General features: G+C 37.3%; 2 long non-coding RNA genes across 2 annotated transcripts; both read right to left on the bottom strand.

The window, feature by feature from the left end:
* Positions 1-5,617: 5,617 nt before the first annotated feature.
* On the bottom strand, positions 5,618-8,046 carry LOC146916709 (uncharacterized). The gene is made up of 2 exons (XR_015014013.1): positions 7,579-8,046; positions 5,618-5,803 (listed from the first exon to the last, which is right to left on the bottom strand). It is a non-coding gene; the product is annotated as an uncharacterized LOC146916709 (long non-coding RNA).
* A 2,170-nt stretch (positions 8,047-10,216) lies between these two features.
* LOC146916708 (uncharacterized) lies at positions 10,217-14,176 on the bottom strand. The gene is made up of 2 exons (XR_015015229.1): positions 13,720-14,176; positions 10,217-11,944 (listed from the first exon to the last, which is right to left on the bottom strand). It is a non-coding gene; the product is annotated as an uncharacterized LOC146916708 (long non-coding RNA).
* Positions 14,177-14,430: the final 254 nt, after the last annotated feature.

Below are 14,430 nucleotides of genomic sequence, written 5' to 3'. Positions count from 1 at the left end.
TCAAAAATTAATCCATAAGAATATTGAATGCTTATCAATATAGAACTTAGATTTAACAAAGTTTTGGAATCACTCGACAGCAATATGGATTTTCTTGATTTTATGTATATATTGGGTAGAAAGTAGATACTTGATTAGTTTGTTTGTGCTTTGTAATTTGAGCAACCAATAACCTGCTTCCGTCTCTAGCTGGATAAAACCTCTAGCAGGTTTTGCAGCTCATAATTGTGATTGAGCTGTGGCGATCGACATAGGAGTTGCACGCTGCGGTGGTGTCATACGCAATTGTGAAGGTAATTTCATGGCTGTCTTTTCCTATACATTAGCCTCATCTGGGTCGAATCACATTCCTCAATTGCTATTAAACTGATTAAAGATGGCTGTCCAAAGGAGCATCAGTCCATTCAACTCGTCCAAGATATTCATAGCATATATAACAACGAAGGCATGACCATGTGGAACTATATTCATTAGCTAAATTTAATCTTTCTTTAGATGATAATTGTATTGTTTTTAACTTAGTTCCAGACTTTCTGCAAGTGCCCTTAATATTCATACCTCACTTCAAATGCTGATTTTTTTCTTTTTGGGGCTAAAACTACACCAATTCTATTCATAGCCAGGTCTTCCATATAAAAGTATCAAAAACAAGAGTCTTTAGAAGTATACTGATTTGGCTATGCTACGCAACAATGTAAGTATCAATTTATAATAATGATGGCTTTAGATAGGAAGGGTGACACATTATGTACTTCACAAAATTCACGTTCATAGCACATCGAGACACGAGAATTATCAGGCAGACGCAAATCCAAATATTCACTAAAACTTGTTCAATCTTCCACTAATAAGGGTGAGTTTATTTTGTGATTACGATACTAATATTGTGTTGAGTTAATTTCGCCTCAACTAAATTCATAGAAAGCCTTCCTTATGCTCCTGACCATATACTAATATGCCTGATTTAATTCCTTTCATTGCATGGAGCAGCAACCGCATGCTATGTCGCATTGCATCCACAAGTTAACGGGTTCAGTTACATTGCAGGGCCGGCCCATAGCCTGTCGAGGCTGGGCTATGACACCGGGCCCTGATTATTTTGGGGCCCAAATTTTTTTTTTTTAAAATACAAGTCCATAAAAAATGACTTATATATGTTGAATGTCGGGTATATGACAGAAAAAGTGTCATGGTCTAGTGGCTTCCTCCTTGTTTTTTTGGCTTCCCTGGCCTGGGTTCAAGGCCCAGCAGGCTCCTTTTTATTAAATTTAGTCTTTTTTTCTTGTTTTGTATATATATTTTTCTATATGGCCGAATCCAAACCCTTTGTTTTTTGTACCCAATTTTTTTTTTTTTAAACCATCAATCTTTTATGTGCTTCCTTTTGGGGCCAATATTTAAAATTATAACGGGGTCTCTAAATTGTTTAAGACGGCCCTGTTACATTGTACACTATAATTTAGTCTTTTGATATTAGACGCAGTTGACTCAGAGCTGTTACGGAAGCCATAGTAATATAGCTCAAATTTGGTCAAAACTTGATATCATGATTGCTGAGTTGATATCACTGATTTTAGAGTTGACTAGAGTGCGGTAAGCTTTGAACAGTGTCTTTTTCAATTCATCTTCTCTAATCAACCATCCCAAAACATTGTAAAGGCAAATGCAAATGAAGAATTGACCATGACAACAAAACAAAGTTTACCTGTTGTATTACATTTTAAGGAACTAAGTTTACTTTTACGTTTATGAGGTTGGCAAATGCAAATCACTGTTTATTCAATTTTGCATAATCAAAGGGGAAGATCTTTCAATTTGTTTACAGAGGGAGAAGATTTGGAGACTAATTATTTTGGAACATTAATATTTGAGAAGAAGTGGAACAAAAATATTTGGAGACTGCTTAATTAATTAAGTAGTAGAATTAACTTCTACTCCACTTGAACTAATAAAAATCAATAAACCAAAATTTTTTACTAATGACTTTCAAAATCATTCATCAATAATCAACTATGAGGACTACACAATGTGACTTATAGGTCCAAACAGTTACTTTGTGAACATGTATACAAGGGTCTTTTATAAGTAAATTTTCCTCTTCGTTGTTTCAAAACCATCGATGTGGGACAACACAATGTGCTATCTGCTTTGCTACAGGATGTTACTTTTTCCTCCTGCCTCATATTTCTAGCTTTTTTATATGTTTTGGTACTGATAATTTGCACTTAGGACTTGTTTAATTTTGGATTAATGGAGAATCTAAAGTTAATGCTACTAATCATTCCATCACTCCCTGGAAAATATACCCAATCTTCCAAAACAGCCATTGGAAAAGGAACCCAACGTTGCAAACAAATCCATTTCCTCAATTGAAATCAATGTCTTTTAGCAGCAATTCGGTTAAATTATATCAATGTCTTCAACTTTTGTAACTTATACAAATAGAGAGACAGCGGGATATGAGGAATAGGAAGCATTGACAACAAGGGTATGAACACAAAACCAGCGACCGCAGGGGATATCAACGGTCTACTTGTTGTTTCAGTAGTTTGTGAGATTTCATAATGTCCTGGCTATTCTTGACAAATGTTCTTTTTTCTTTGTTTCAAATTCTATTGTTTATCACAAATTATTTCATGAATTTGTGTTTCTAAAATTTCATGTTTATCTTCTTTTTATCATGCATGTTTGTATTTATTCATAAATTTTTTATTAATAAATAGACAAATGAACAATTGACTAATATCTATTCATAAATTTTTTTTTTGCTCAAAAAAAAAAAACTTTAGATATTTAGATAATTTATTGAACAGTGTGATAAATTTAGCTTAAACTGAATAGTGACTTTTTCAATTCTGCTATTTGGAACATATGATCTGCATTGTGCAGTCTCTAAAGTTAAATACCATTGAGACATTTACAAATGGTCAAGTCAATTAAGATATGAGTGCAAAACAAGGCTTATTAACAAACTACCCCATCCAATCCAATACTAGTAAGGTCGAGTTTATTTATGGTTATGTGACTGATATTGGTGCCTAGAAGGAGAAATCAATATTAGAGATAGAAGGAGAAATCTCAACTTGCTTCCGCATAACCAAATATCATGAACTTCAATCAATATTGTAGTTACAACGAAGATCAGAACCTGAGGGAACCAAGACTTCATGAAAATATTCTGTTTTATAAATTGAAGAGAGTCATTATTGGAAAACTTCCAAATCAAGTTATCATCACATTGAAAAATAGGAATATGGATGTTTTGCAACATCTGCACTAAGGTAGAAAAACCATGTAAAATAGACTCCTGAATGTACCACTTCAGATTATAGAAGAAATTTACCACTTTATCTTGAAGAAACTGATGTCTGTTATTCGGAACATTCAATGCATCCACCTTTCTAGAATAGATAGTCAATAGTCATGTCAAAATTAATCATGTTACCATTACCAAGAACTCACTAAATGCACGAAAAATGAATCAGTATAGTATGAACCATTATCAAGGGATTTTTAGATGTGGAAGTACAAAGTTTATACCAAGAAACATTAACAAATTTTCAGCACATTACAATGACATGTTCTCGTTATAACTATAACATGCAAGTGGAAGATAAGAACAAATTCATCCATTAGTTGACATTGATTCCAGAGTGCTGGCTGCTTTGTTTAGCTTAGCATAGATTGAACAGTGAATATTTCAATTCATATGCTCTACTCAACCTTCCCAAAACATTGTAAAGGCAAATGAACAATTGACTATATGACAACATAAAAAAAGTTTATCTGCGGTAAAGTCAAATAAGGGATGTGTTCGTGCATGATCGTTTCTTTGCATTCACTACTGCACATTGATAATTTATAACTAGCTAAAGAATTAATTAGCTAGTTAATGACTATGATCAAAAGACTCTCATTATAATATATCCTCTAATTATTGCTATAGATAAGCCTTGAAATGAAAGTGTAGAATTAGTAAAGTGACAGTGTAAACCAAGTTTAACGAATTATTTATCAAATCAGGTTTCGAATTTGTATATGGTATTCTTTAGAACTTTGAACTTTTGTGTTAATATGGGCTTCATATCATATAAAATGGAGATAAGTAATTATTATTCTTTGACTGAAATCTGTTACAACTTGAGGTATATATAGAAGCTTGAAATGACACCTTATCATAACTAACTTCTAACAAACTAAAATGAAAATGAAGTAACTTGTGCCCCAAGCTATCTCAAACTTAAGTTGCAAAGGTCGATTCTCCTTCAGTTTTGTTGCTTTCTTCTAATAAACACCATTGCTTCGGGTAATTTCTACATGGTCACGAGAGTTCACATACTGACATTGAACACATAATATTATGGATAAAAGAAATAATCAAATGAAGTAATATTTTGTATCCCAATATGGTATGTGTAGACTCATGTGTCGTCGTTAACATAATTATTGGGCTATAAGTGTAAGTGTTTAAGTTCCACATTATTAGAGTATAGTGAGAAGATAACTTGGAGAGCAAGTTATCTAGATAGCTTGGAGAGCAAGCAAGTTAGTTAGGAGTTAGTTACACTAACTCACCTTTATAAATAGCTCTCACCATTGTACTCATATTCATCTTTTATCAATCTATTCGTTCTCTAATGAGTTTCTTTGAGTATCTCCCTCATGAGTACTCTTATGCTTGCTATCTCGCTTACATCTATGATCTTCATCCCTATGATTCTACGATTCATTACATGGTATCAGAGCGATACCCAAGGGAGGAAGATGATGATGATGCTTTCGCTTCTGCTTCCGATTCTGACATTAATGAAGATGAAGATTCTGATGACGCAGTTTCTGCTTCTGCAATTTAGGAACCTTCCGCTTCTCATGATTGCATCCGATTCGGCAGTCTCGATTCTCCAATCATTTCGGTTTCTACTCCTTCAATCGAACCAAAATTCGATGGATTCTCCGTCAAGATTGGTGAGATTTCTTGCGTAATTGTCGATCCATGCTGCAACATTGTCAAAGAAGACGACTGTGTGTTTCTTGATTCGCAAGAAGATGGGAAATTGGACGTTCTTGAACCTGACTTGGAGAATCGTTCCTCTGATTTTGTCATTTCTGAAGCGCCGGAAGTTCTCATCGAGACATTACCGGTGAGATCGTGTAGCTCTGTTTACAGTGTCGCTGCCGTGAAGCTTTTGGCTTCGTGGTTGTTCGTCAGAAAACAGACTGAAACAATTGCTTCTGTTGTCGACAACAAGATTCGGTCTTTTCAGTTACATGACGAATCAATCGTTGATTTTGATCCCGGTGGAAGCGTTGGTTCGTGTTTGTTTTTTCTCCGTTCACAATGTTCTCTATCGTACTTATTTCCGTTTGTGGTGGATGCCTTGGGATCGAGGGAGGCATATCTTGATTCCGTTTTCCAGAATTAATCATTCAGTTTTAGCTCAAAACTATAAGCAAGTTTCAATCAGAATCAGAAACTCAAAAGCACGTTCTTTGGAAAAGCGATTTTGGAAGAATCCGCTTTTGTTCGTAATGAATCATGATACGTGTAACACCCATACCAGACGTATCTAGAAAGTCTGGCACGTGCGTTAATATTAGTACTGGAAACATTAAAATATACAACAATTAAAATCTTCGAATGAATAATATTTACATCAAGTTCCGTTCGTATAAATAATAATAGAATACAACTCATCCATACGTAAAAATACATCCTTGAAGTCCATAACATCTTGCAGCTTCATGAACGAACCCTTGAAGTAATATCCATCCGGCTCCGAACATGCATAAACATCCTGCTTATCTGAAACAAATAAGGATTGGGATGAGACATAATGTCTCAGTGAGTTCCGCTAAATCCTAGGCTATAGGCAACCTCAGGGGGAAACCTACGGTCACCACGTGTCTACATTACAACCTGACGGTTGATTATACGTGTGTGGGGACTTGCATACTTAGACGGTAGTGCATACTAGAGCCGTCATAGTCTTATCTCACTTGTTATAGGCTTCACTTCCTATACGTGTCATGGCGGTCGAGAGGGAACCTAGAACCGCATTGCCAAGAATACACGCTAAGTATCGAGGCCTAAGCATAACATGATCATGACACGATTCTAAACCGGACGATTAGGGGAATCCTAAGATCGTCATCGGTAACATGTTTATTTCTTGTTCTAATCCATGTTCTGTACCTGTCTTAAAGCATCTAATGCTCTTATTCTCGTACATAATCGTACATGAGTTCCTACGTGTTCATAATCATAATCGTGCATGGAACCATAATCATAACATACTTAAACGTAACTAAGTTCATTTATGTTAGCGTTGAACAAACATTATTATCTTGGTTCATTTTACGGATAGTCCCGGGTGGAGTAACCCCGAAATCAATCCCATACATGACCGATGTACGTACATCGGACTCCCTCGGTGTCGTGCGGGTCCCTTGCGGCTTAAACCGTTCCCCTTAGGTCGAGAACCTCCCGTATCCCCCTGGCGTGGATAACAAGAGACACGAACACCTACGTCTTGCTTACTCGGTGACATGCGGGTCCCTTACGGCTTGAATCGTTCTCATTACGAGAACCCCTTGTATCCCCCTGATGTGGATAACAAGAGACATGCCACCTACACATATTAATCATGGTCTTGTCGTGCATAAGTTAAACATAATCATACATACATGTTTACCTCGGAACCTTGATCGATCCGATTATTGGTAACCTATACTTGTTCATAAACATACCTAATCATGGTGAAGAGACTAACTAGTCAAACCACGGCTTACGTACTTGCTAAATCATACTAGCTCTTGTGCGAAGAGATTACACTTCGCGTATTATCTTTCTAGGGATTCTTGCTAAACATACTAGTTCTCGACTAGCTAAGCCGAGGCTCTACATACATTCCCTTTCTTAGCTTATTACTACCCCATCATAATTAAGCTCTCTTGAGCCACCCTCGAGTTACATGCTAAGATTGCCACGATTAAGGATGCAAGGATCAATTGACGATGCGAGCAAATTTTCAATACTATCTAAAGACCGAAAATGCCATAAACCCAAGTTACGAGCCGTTTACAAATTTCATGATTTGATAAAGCCAAACTTGTTCCAGTAGAAAGATAAGTAAAAACAGTGAAAGAACACTTCGAAACGATCGCTACGGACCCCCACGCGACTGCCCCCAAGCACCCGAGCGCAGAACAACGCGAACGTTGTCCTGTCTGGGGCGCCTGGCGCCAGAGGGAGGGCGCCTAGCGCTGGCTCCCTGACTTGTGGGCGCCTAGCGCCCTTGGTCAGGCGCAGCGCTGCGAATTCTGCGTTTTCGCGTGTTCCGGCCGCGGGTTTTCGCCATTTTCGACCCAAAACTCGTCCAATTCGACCCTGTAATGCATCAAATCCATCCAACAACATACATAGACTTATTTAAACATATCTCATGGCAATTTTAACATATAAATCACAAGAATTGGTCAAGAGAACATTAGGGTTCTAAACCTCACATAAACATAATTCAATCCGTTCTAACATGAATTTACACAACCAAAGGTAGGTAAACTATCTATGGAACTCACCTAAACATGTTTCTTGCATAACTTCAAGCTTCAAGCATCAAACCCTAGCTCCTTCAATCTTGTTCTTGTGGTGAAAAGAGTGAAATCTATGTGAACCAAGCTTCCACATTCTTATGATATCATGAGTGAAGATCACTTAACTTGGAACAAGCTTGGATCAAACTTTTGGAAGGAGTAGAGAAGAGAGGGAGTGGCGATGGAGTAGAGAGAAGGAAGAACCAATCCTTTCTTCAAACTTAGAGAGAGGAAGAAAGTTGGAAAATGAGATATTTTGGTATCTTACCAAATAAATATCCTTCCCCATGCAATTACCAATATACCCTTGTCTTGAGCGTGTTAAATTCGACCCTGATACTTATCTCGTGTTAAGCTGACATGTCATAAAATATTTCCATTAACTTACTTTCTATGAATTTAATTCATCTGACACGGTCAACGGGTAATATACCGATGCTGACAGGCGGGATATTACATTCTACCCCCCTTAAAAAAAATTTCGTCCTCGAAATTTTAAGATCGACTACCAATCATCATAATGAATCCTTACCGTCTTAGTTCTAAGTCATACATATTCTTATCATACATTCTCAAGAAGTTCGTCGTATCATATCCTCATCATATTTCTTAACCCACATGTAACTGAACATAGCCTTCTTGATCTTAATATCACTCAAACTTAGAGTTATCTTAGTATATCATGATTTGGAACTTACCTTGCTACACACAGACGTATTGTCTCAGACTCGTATCTTACCCGCTTAACATGAACCATTCATAAAGAGATCTTATCATAAACATGAACACTCAGGATTTGCCTTTTAACTGGGATCCTACCGGAAACCAGGTTTGCCCTGCAGTGCTTACTTGCAACATTAAAACATCTTTTCATACATTCATAATCTTATCGGGTAAACATATATTTCATACTTCAGTTTGCTTATTGTACCTTGAGACTCATGCCTCTTACTTTTATGAATCATATAAACAATTCCACATATCTCTTATCTCTTTTCAGAGCCTTAGGAAATCTTCCGATTTCATTGCAATCTCATTGCATCTTATTGCACCCAAACCCATGGGTATCTCATATAGCTTAACATAAAGGAGTGAAATCAAATTGTTACTTCATCTGACAATCTAATAACCAACGTTGTGGTTAACATGTTCTTGAAACCTTCTAGCAATTTTACTTGCACATACATCATACATTCTTAACACATTTCCTTGTATCCCGTAGGATATTGGCTCCATATGGACATTGTTGTTCCATAACATGTGCATACTTTCAAGTGTCGCCTCTTGTTAAATGATAACGATACGTGTTCTAAATTCCTTCTTGAAGAAATTTTTTTCTTAAACTTTGGTATTCGGTTTCTTGGAACGAATATATACATGACTAAAAATATTATCATTTCCAAAACTGAATTTGTAATAGCACCACAGAACCACCGGACGAGTTTCTATATTTTGAAAAAGATTTAACAACTCGCCCCAAACTTGTCCATAACAAGTTGATCCTGAAGTTTGTACGTCTTAAGTGAGTTTACTTACGACGTATCTTATCAGTTTCGAAAATGTGTAATTTCCATGAGTTTTAAATAAAAACATCGTTCCCAAGTTCCATAATACCAATCTTACTTTAAAAGTTATAAATCATGCTTTAACATATCTTAACAAGTATCGTTTTCACTCAACAAGTATTGCCTCAGAAAGTATGATTCTCATTGCACAAAGCTTGAGAGTCACGTCTCCTTACATGACAACATGCTTAAACTTCGAAGGTAGATTCTTACATTCTTAACTGACATACATAGTTCAGACACGTATTACTGCATAACATAAACCATAGACGATCCTTGACCCACTTGACGTAACCTGTTCCTCTTCTTTATAAACATATAACTTGATTCACCATATCATCTCATTCGGTTATCGCTTGAGCATTAATACCTTTTCCTGCAACCGGTCTTCTTTCTTGATGCTATGATCATTATATGAATCACAAGAGGAAACCTTCTGAACCTTACATACTTTCCATTATCATCTGACTTAGGTGTTGGCACATACTTAAAACTTTTACCTTAGCCAATGCTATCTACATAAACATCCATACTTACTTACCACATCGAAAAATTCTTCTCAAAGATTCTTTCATACTAAAATCCCATGTTTCGTGTTTAACGATTAGCTTCCAGGGCGCTACTCTGATTCCCACCTGTTGGCTTAAACCATTACCCTAATCCGTTAGAGCAATTGAGACTTCAATTCATGCTTATTACTTGAATACTTACTTCTTGAGATCTTCCATGTTGCAACCAACATCACAATTTTTATACTTGTCTTGTAAATTCAAAACTCATGATGGTTTATCTTATGCTCATAATACTTGACTCGGGGGTAAACCTTACTTTCTTGCTGGTTGCACTTACCATACATGTCATATCTAAACTTATTTTTGAGTAAACTCAATTTCCATTAACAACCCATCTAGCACTTGAACATAACTTTCTTGAACATCTAATCCTTGTACCTTCGCATTTCCGCGGACTATATTTTGCTTAATCATACCAATGCTTGCTCATTAATTTTTTTTTTTCTTTTAAAAAAAAAACTTCGTAAACTAGCGCACAGATCATTGACGTTGATAATTTTCTACTTTATAAATATATTGAGTTTTGGCCCCGGCTGTTACTATAAAATCATAGAACGAGTTGATAACACATACGTGTCATCAATTCTAGATTCTAATGAGTCTAGCTCGCTCTACAAGTGTCGTAGCAAACCGGTTTCCTAGAAAAATCTCGTGAATTTCCAAAATGTCAACTTCAATCACCCATACGCGTAAACTTAATGATCCAACATCATATCGAGCCCTAGCATGTTCGTTAAGCAAAACATAAGTTCGAGAGTTACGCCATAATTCCACATAATCCGAAAACTTTGTGATGTCTTATAACTTGCACCAATTAAATTTCTTGCTTCTTACCTCATGCATACGTATTCACTTTATCCAGTCATATGCCGGAACTTTGCACTATTGATCTTGGCTCTTGACACATTAACCTCCAAAGCTACCTTAAACCGGATTGATTTCCGTTAATACTTGTCCATGCATTTTCTTCCTCAGAAATCTTAAGATATGATGTGCATTCGATACTTGACGTTATAGAGAGTGTTGGTTATACAAAAGATTGTGAAAACAACCCCCAATAGCTACTACTGACCCTAGAGTCGAAATAACAGTTTTCGAAGAAAAACTAAAAAATTCGATCCAGGTTCGCTATTAGCGAAATTTTCGCTATTGGTATATTTTCTTCAACTCAGTTTTCCAAAAAGAAAAATCGTATTTCACATAAAAATCTTATTTCTTCAAGTATCCCAATGCATATCATTCCTTCCAAACATATTAAAACAATTCTATAACATTTGCATGGCAAGCATTAACATCATTCGGTTTCATTCAAGGCACATTAGAAACTGATATCTTGTCATCACGTCTCTTAACGTAAAATTTCCACCTAATCCTTAACTTCATCTGCTAAGAATGACTTACTTCATTACGTTGATACTCATGCAACTTCCAAACATACATATAGTTAACTTCATTCATATAATGCTATTCCTGAGAGCCTGCTGACTCCGTCAACATACACCGACCTCTTACTACCTTGTAGCCTTGTTCGGACATTCTAGAATATCTTAAACTCGTTCCAACAACAACTCTTACCGAAACTTTCGGTCATGGTTAGATACACATATCCAACTTCTTCACTTACGGGTACATGGAGTATCGTTATCATCTTACCTGACATTGTCGGAACGTTTCTTCTTAACATGCTTTACATTCCCAGAGGATTCACACTTCTACTTGATTAGTTCACCGGCCACCTTTTGGCATGATCAAACTACTTCATCATATACTTCATTCCTCCTGGGTCCTATTCAGCTCTCAGGCATCCATTCTAATCACTGAATGCTAAATTGAGTTGATCAGGCTCAACTAACAACAATAATTAGAACTTTTACCCGGAACCCAATGGTCCCACTACCTTAGTTGTAATTTAATGACCCAAGGCACGGTCTGAATCGACCTGCTCTGATACCAATTGTAACACCCATACCAGACGTATCTAGAAAGTCTGGCACGTGCGTTAATATTAGTACTGGAAACATTAAAATATACAACAATTAAAATCTTCGAATGAATAATATTTACATCAAGTTCCGTTCGTATAAATAATAATAGAATACAACTCATCCATACGTAAAAATACATCCTTGAAGTCCATAACATCTTGCAGCTTCATGAACGAACCCTTGAAGTAATATCCATCCGGCTCCGAACATGCATAAACATCCTGCTTATCTGAAACAAATAAGGATTGGGATGAGACATAATGTCTCAGTGAGTTCCGCTAAATCCTAGGCTATAGGCAACCTCAGGGGGAAACCTACGGTCACCACGTGTCTACATTACAACCTGACGGTTGATTATACGTGTGTGGGGACTTGCATACTTAGACGGTAGTGCATACTAGAGCCGTCATAGTCTTATCTCACTTGTTATAGGCTTCACTTCCTATACGTGTCATGGCGGTCGAGAGGGAACCTAGAACCGCATTGCCAAGAATACACGCTAAGTATCGAGGCCTAAGCATAACATGATCATGACACGATTCTAAACCGGACGATTAGGGGAATCCTAAGATCGTCATCGGTAACATGTTTATTTCTTGTTCTAATACATGTTCTGTACCTGTCTTAAAGCATCTAATGCTCTTATTCTCGTACATAATCGTACATGAGTTCCTACGTGTTCATAATCATAATCGTGCATGGAACCATAATCATAACATACTTAAACGTAACTAAGTTCATTTATGTTAGCGTTGAACAAACATTATTATCTTGGTTCATTTTACGGATAGTCCCGGGTGGAGTAACCCCGAAATCAATCCCATACATGACCGATGTACGTACATCGGACTCCCTCGGTGTCGTGCGGGTCCCTTGCGGCTTAAACCGTTCCCCTTAGGTCGAGAACCTCCCGTATCCCCCTGGCGTGGATAACAAGAGACACGAACACCTACGTCTTGCTTACTCGGTGACATGCGGGTCCCTTACGGCTTGAATCGTTCTCATTACGAGAACCCCTTGTATCCCCCTGATGTGGATAACAAGAGACATGCCACCTACACATATTAATCATGGTCTTGTCGTGCATAAGTTAAACATAATCATACATACATGTTTACCTCGGAACCTTGATCGATCCGATTATTGGTAACCTATACTTGTTCATAAACATACCTAATCATGGTGAAGAGACTAACTAGTCAAACCACGGCTTACGTACTTGCTAAATCATACTAGCTCTTGTGCGAAGAGATTACACTTCGCGTATTATCTTTCTAGGGATTCTTGCTAAACATACTAGTTCTCGACTAGCTAAGCCGAGGCTCTACATACATTCCCTTTCTTAGCTTATTACTACCCCATCATAATTAAGCTCTCTTGAGCCACCCTCGAGTTACATGCTAAGATTGCCACGATTAAGGATGCAAGGATCAATTGACGATGCGAGCAAATTTTCAATACTATCTAAAGACCGAAAATGCCATAAACCCAAGTTACGAGCCGTTTACAAATTTCATGATTTGATAAAGCCAAACTTGTTCCAGTAGAAAGATAAGTAAAAACAGTGAAAGAACACTTCGAAACGATCGCTACGGACCCCCACGCGACTGCCCCCAAGCACCCGAGCGCAGAACAACGCGAACGTTGTCCTGTCTGGGGCGCCTGGCGCCAGAGGGAGGGCGCCTAGCGCTGGCTCCCTGACTTGTGGGCGCCTAGCGCCCTTGGTCAGGCGCAGCGCTGCGAATTCTGCGTTTTCGCGTGTTCCGGCCGCGGGTTTTCGCCATTTTCGACCCAAAACTCGTCCAATTCGACCCTGTAATGCATCAAATCCATCCAACAACATACATAGACTTATTTAAACATATCTCATGGCAATTTTAACATATAAATCACAAGAATTGGTCAAGAGAACATTAGGGTTCTAAACCTCACATAAACATAATTCAATCCGTTCTAACATGAATTTACACAACCAAAGGTAGGTAAACTATCTATGGAACTCACCTAAACATGTTTCTTGCATAACTTCAAGCTTCAAGCATCAAACCCTAGCTCCTTCAATCTTGTTCTTGTGGTGAAAAGAGTGAAATCTATGTGAACCAAGCTTCCACATTCTTATGATATCATGAGTGAAGATCACTTAACTTGGAACAAGCTTGGATCAAACTTTTGGAAGGAGTAGAGAAGAGAGGGAGTGGCGATGGAGTAGAGAGAAGGAAGAACCAATCCTTTCTTCAAACTTAGAGAGAGGAAGAAAGTTGGAAAATGAGATATTTTGGTATCTTACCAAATAAATATCCTTCCCCATGCAATTACCAATATACCCTTGTCTTGAGCGTGTTAAATTCGACCCTGATACTTATCTCGTGTTAAGCTGACATGTCATAAAATATTTCCATTAACTTACTTTCTATGAATTTAATTCATCTGACACGGTCAACGGGTAATATACCGATGCTGACAGGCGGGATATTACAATACGCGTCCTTGCTTTTGGTTCAATGGCGTATCGAATAAGCTGATTTACAGTTTCGCAGAATCACTTAACAGAATGACTGTTATATAAGAACGTTATTGGAAACATGCGTTTGGGAAAAGAGTTCGAGTTCAAATGTGTTTTATGTCATGTTTGCTTAATCATTAAAAGCACGTTTTCGATAAGTTTCATTTGGGTCAGAAGCGCGTTTGAAAGCTCTTTCGGTTGCAATGCAAAAG

This window comes from Medicago sativa, chromosome 6, assembly GCF_051527215.1.
Source record: "Medicago sativa cultivar Bolivia chromosome 6, Bolivia_mono, whole genome shotgun sequence".
Classification (NCBI taxonomy): Eukaryota; Viridiplantae; Streptophyta; class Magnoliopsida; order Fabales; family Fabaceae; genus Medicago; species Medicago sativa.
This window is presented reverse-complemented; position numbering and strand designations above follow the sequence as displayed.